We start from the raw sequence: 5,425 nt of genomic DNA, 5'->3' as shown, positions 1-5,425 counted from the left end.
CATATCTCCAGACTCCCTGTGCGGTGTTCTAACCACTTAAGCTTGATCTGACTCCTACTCATGTCAGTAGAAAAACGGCCATCTGTTTTAACTGGAGTTAGATTTACCCTCTAAGCATGGACTCAGTGCAAACCCGGAAACTTTTTAAAGCTATAGAATACTTGTGATTGAGGCTATAAAAGGTCTTGCATTAGTTCAGTTCCTGAAAACCAGCTAATTAGTGCTATTTTCTGTAACAGAGCTAAAACAAGCTTTTATACACACACGCGTGTGCATGTGCATATACACACACACACCATTAAGTCAATTAAAATGTCTTTTGATGTGCCAAACCGATTTAATGAGTTGCAGTTGCATTAATGCTGATAGCATGTAGTTCTGAATTCACTAAAAAGCCTTCTTAATTGGTAAGCTATGAAACCATCAAGGTTTCCTCCTGGAATATCAAAAGAGCACAGAGTAAGGTTTGCACTGAAATGAGATCAGAATCTTCGTGATCCCCTCTTCTTTCTTTGAAAATTAAAAAAGGAACACTTTTAAGTGATGGCAACCTCATATCACTCCATTTGGGAGTTTTGAACTCCTTATTAATTTATAATTATCCTGTTGGGATCTATGTGGTATATTAATCATAACCTTTGGAGCTCAGTTCATAAAAGTATTTGGTAGATGTTAGCTTTTCACAGAAGCTGTGAGAGTTTAGAACATAAAATAAGTTCCTAGCTTTTGAAATCCTCAAAGATTAGTCCCCAGTGGGCAGTCAACAACCTCTTTGAGCAACACCCATATTTAAAGAAACTTAGAGTAAAAGAGGGAGAAAATTATGGACATACAGATCTGCTTTAGAACACAGGTTATGGTAATTTTTTTCCATGGCAACCATATAGTGAAGCTGTAATAGCACAGTAAAGTCATAAATATCTATACAGGTATTTCCATTTAGAAGCTATGTTAAGAGAACACTATGGACTCAGTTTTGAGCAATCAAAAGCCACTGTGTGGTTTTCCAGCGTGGAACATCACTCTGCTTTTTTCAGCCTGGCCCTGATCTTGCACCAGACTCTGAAACAGACTCCGACCCAGGTGTGGACTCTGTTGTGGATCAGAGCCTTAGTATAGAAGATGTAGGTGTAAGTGGCAGAAGCCCTTTTAGCTTGGCATACCCATAGTAGCAGAATACTAGAGGACAATACATGTGTATACAAGTATATAGATTTTTACATTGTAAAGTAAGCGTTGTATTATTACATTGTATTATTTGAAAAACATCATGGCTAGGGACAGAAATTACACATAACCTATTTTAAGTGATCAGAAACTGGTTTAACCCTGTAACAGAACATCAGTTCAGTGCACATAAACCAGCTTCAAAATGGCTGAAACTGGTTTAAGATGAACCTGGTTGAATGTAGAATCAGACTTAACTGATTTGGGTCAAACTAATTTATTAAACTTCTGTCCCAGACCCCTTCCTGGTTTAAATTAAATCAAAGTCCCCAGGCATCCCAGCATGCTTTTCAGCCTGGGGCTCAGCTGTCTGCTTCAGAGAGCAGGGCTGGCTCTGCCCCTCTCCTCCCTAGTCAGAGCCATGGCTGGCTGAGAAAGAGGTGGAGACTGCAGGCACAGCAGTGTCTGCCTGGCTTCCCCCTGCTCCACCTTTCCCTGTCTCACTGCTCAAGCAGGATTCCCAGCAGCACAGAGCCCAGCTGGCATTTAGTCATGCCACCTATGCTAGCTAATTCTCAGAGAGGTGTGTGTGTGTGTCTCCAATTTCACTGGAACAAAGGCAGACAGAACAGTGCCCACTTAAGGCTTTTTGGAACTAATCAGTCGGTCAGCTGATAATGTCCCTCCATTCGTTCTTACAAACGCCTTGGAAAACACTGTTTAAGAAGAGTTTGAACTTATGAGAGAGGCATTTGTTTTCTTGATGGGCTGATACGCTTTGTGTTCTGTGGGAGTGCACACAGATGTGAGGGAAGGAGTGGGGCTGGGACTGGGGCAGGTGCTGCACAGCTGGGTAAGGGCTCATGAGTGGCTCATCTGGGGGGTGCAGCTGCTGCTGCTATGTGCTCCCTGGGAGATACAGGGGGCATGTGTCCCCAGATCTGCACGGGCAAGGGCAGGCTGGGCCTGGGGCTGCACCAGGCTCTTTCTGGTTGGGGGCTGGGCTGGGTTGAGCTGGGGTGGGCAGCAGCAGTGCTGGAGAAGCTGTGTGCTGGCGGGACTGCACTCTTCCGCCCTCAAGGGTGGGAGCAAGGTGCAATAGGGTATTTGGGGCTGTGTATACACTTTTTTATAGTAGGTGTTTGACTTTTAGTGTAAGATTTGGTTTTTTTCTGGTAACAGGATGGCAGTCCATTCCCCCCACCCCAAGAAGTATTTCTGGGTGGCAAGGGGAAGGACTTTGAGTGGCAATGGTCAGGGGTTAAAAGGTGGGACTTCTGGTCCCAAGATAGTAACAAGGGGGTGGGGCTACATCCCTTGACAACTCATCAAAACTCGTTAAGCAGCCCTCCACCCAAAATCATTGCCTGCCCCTGACCTAGCCTATATTGTGCTGTATACTCACAAAGAAACAAGCTTTGATGTTTCTTAATTTGTGAATGCTGAATCAGGTAAAATATATTAACATTTATTTTTGAATGGCATTTCCTAAATTACTTGAAAAGAAAGACAGATTTTTAATTTAAAATTTCACTAAGACTTTGAAGTGAGAATGGTGAAGTACATGTAAATGGAATTATTTAGCTGAATGTCACAAAATACCCTTTGCAGCACAGCTGAGAACATCTGCAGTGCTTCTCCTGTGAACCTGAGAAGCTGCAAATAGCTCTCCTTAACCCATTCACATAATATAGTTTCAGAAAGGCAGCACCTCTGAGCACCTTACACAATGGGTAGAAGCCCTGTATAGCTACTTTGCACCACCCACGATATACAGGGCTGAATGAAGGGGTCTTTTGCAATCTCAGGATCATGCATACCTTTTCTTTGTGTCATAAGGTTACCAAAGTACAGAATCTTTCTGATACGTGCACTGTATCCACTGAACAAAAAACTTAGGCAGCATGTACTATGCAATATGCACAGCAGGCAACTTTCAAGGAGCTACAGCTCAGTTAGATCAAAATAATATTTCACTAGAGCAGTGTAAAGAACTTTTACTTAGTGAGGGCTATTTCTATGCCAAGTTTCAGTTCTACCCACATCAATCTTGGCTGCAGAGATGCATGAAAAAAAGTCTCCAGATCTTTTTCTTAATAATGAGAAGGTATAGATTTTACTTTCCTTATATGCAAAAGGAGCTGAATCAGTTTTGCTCAGTTTTTCAAAAGAAGTTCACCTTCAGAGAGAGATTATTTCAGATAAACATTTCAAAGAATTTAAAATAACTGAAGCAGGATGTTAGGATGAAAATTATTACAGAAGCTTAACTACCACTTCTGCTTTAAGAATGTTTTATGTGGTTTCAGCTGAGACAATAGTAATGAACCTTCTATGGCTAAAAAGTGTGTTTTCTTTTAGTTGTAACTGGGTTTTGCATGCATCTGTGTAACTAGTCAATCCAACATACTACTATAGAACAAACACTTTGTAAGGATTAGTTTCTGAATGAAATATATATGTGGAAATCAATAATATCCTCAAAGTCATTTACTTAAAAAACAAACCAACTCCTAATTTTTATTGAAAATAGCTCACTATTTGCTCTAAGCTCTGTTTAGTATGGAATTACTCTGTGTGTGTGGGGGGGGGGGGAGGGGGTTTTGTAATGGGACTCTCAGTTAAATTGCAGCTGGTAAATAAAACAGTTTATCTGATGAAGCAACTTTAATACCATTCTATTGTATTTGTTATTTAAATGAAAAATAACTATAACTTCAGTAAATATATTTATATTAGGATAAAATATCCCATAGATGTTGAAAGCTGTTAAGCCTGAAGTTAGCTTATTTGTATCATGTATCCTGGAGAATGTCACCATTTTTATGAGTTTTGTGACCTTATGATTTATATGGGTCTTAAGAAATAACTATGTGTTTAGAAGGGAGGAAAACAGTGGCCAATAAACATTCCCAGTAGCCTAAAAACAGGAACAGCTTGTTAGCTGAGGTCAGCCATATGACCTAGAGCACAGTGACAGAGCATTGTTACAGTTGAAGCATGGGCCAATTCAACCATGCAAAAAAATTCAGCCCCAATGATCCACCCCTCATAAAAAGGCCTTATATATATATATATATATATATATATAAAAAGGCATGCAATAATTAGGAACAGAAAGGGAAATACAGATAGTGGCTCAGATTGATCTTGAGTATAAATTCAGAGACATCAGGAAAAAACAACCCAAAACTTCAGGAATGGATATGGCCTAAACTATTTTAAAAGAAAACAGAAAAATAAAGTTAAATTCCTGCCAAACTTCACAGGTGTAACCTAAAGAATATTATACAGCTCCCTCCTGATATGAAGCAGCCACCTGTGAAAACAAGCAAATATACACACAAAGAGATGCCTAAACCAGCACCCCCTGATTTCAGTGACAACTGGATCAGGACCATATTGCATAAATATGTACCAGATCAAAACCATAAGTGAGTATTTCCCCTATGAAGGAACTGGGGGGTTGGGGTGGGGTGGGGGAGTGGGAATTTAGCCCCTCCATAAAACTTGCTGAGAATTATTCCCTTAAACCATGGAGAACTCTGCTCTGAACTACATCAGTCTCAGCTTTGGCCCCCTCACACTTCCTGACAGCAAGATTTTGGCAGGATTTACACTGCTTTCGAATCCCCACTGTCTTTGGAATCGTTTCAGTGGAGAATCTAAGGGCAGCATTAATATATTCCCAGGATTCTGGGGAAACAGCAGGTTTGCTGGACTTGAGGCTTTCGTTGGGTTCTGCTAAGTAGGGAGTGATACTGTGAAGGTATCACTGTCCCTTTCCACAGATCCTCAGCCTAGACATTCCACATGTGCATATCCTTCACTCAGGGAAGTGTTCAGGTTGACTTTCCCCAGTAATAATCATACTGACCAAAACAGGGATGCCAGTAAATACAGTGGGCCATATGGTCCCTGTCTCTTATGAAAGTGGTTATGGGGGCGAAAGGAAGTTCTCTTACTCCTTATTACTCTGTAATGGCAACAGTGATTATTGTACTCTGAAGATAAAAAGGATCACTTCTCTGCACTTTTAGTCTAGTTCAGGGTTGCTCAATCTTTTGGCTCTGTAGGTTGGATGAGTGGCATGAGGTCAGTCCATAAGTTGCATTGAGCCCCACATGCCAGGATCTGGCCCCACACTGCCTCCACCTGGCACCACATGCCTATTTTGAGCCCATATTGCCCAGCCCTACACACACAGATCAGGCCTACACTCTCCATGAGCCCCCCGACCCCTCCCTTGTTCCCCAGC

The 5,425-nt window shown here is 41.4% G+C and overlaps 1 protein-coding gene and 1 long non-coding RNA gene across 2 annotated transcripts in view; one reads left to right on the top strand and one right to left on the bottom strand.

Annotated features, from left to right (window-relative positions):
- NRP1 (neuropilin 1) overlaps positions 1–5,425 on the bottom strand; it is a 180,954-nt gene that overhangs the window by 120,646 nt on the left and 54,883 nt on the right. The gene's annotated exons all lie outside the window — the stretch shown is intronic.
- The window catches only part of LOC109291272, a 7,639-nt gene continuing 5,358 nt past the window's right edge, over positions 3,145–5,425 (top strand). The window contains exon 1 of the long non-coding RNA XR_002095798.1: positions 3,145–3,274. This is a non-coding gene — a long non-coding RNA (uncharacterized LOC109291272). The remainder of the gene's footprint in view (positions 3,275–5,425) is intronic.

The sequence above is a fragment of the Gavialis gangeticus genome, unplaced genomic scaffold (genome assembly GCF_001723915.1).
Source record: "Gavialis gangeticus isolate Ggan-Ray unplaced genomic scaffold, GavGan_comp1, whole genome shotgun sequence".
Classification (NCBI taxonomy): Eukaryota; Metazoa; Chordata; order Crocodylia; family Gavialidae; genus Gavialis; species Gavialis gangeticus.
Note: the sequence above shows the minus strand (reverse complement) of the source record. Positions and strands in the feature narration are given on the sequence as shown.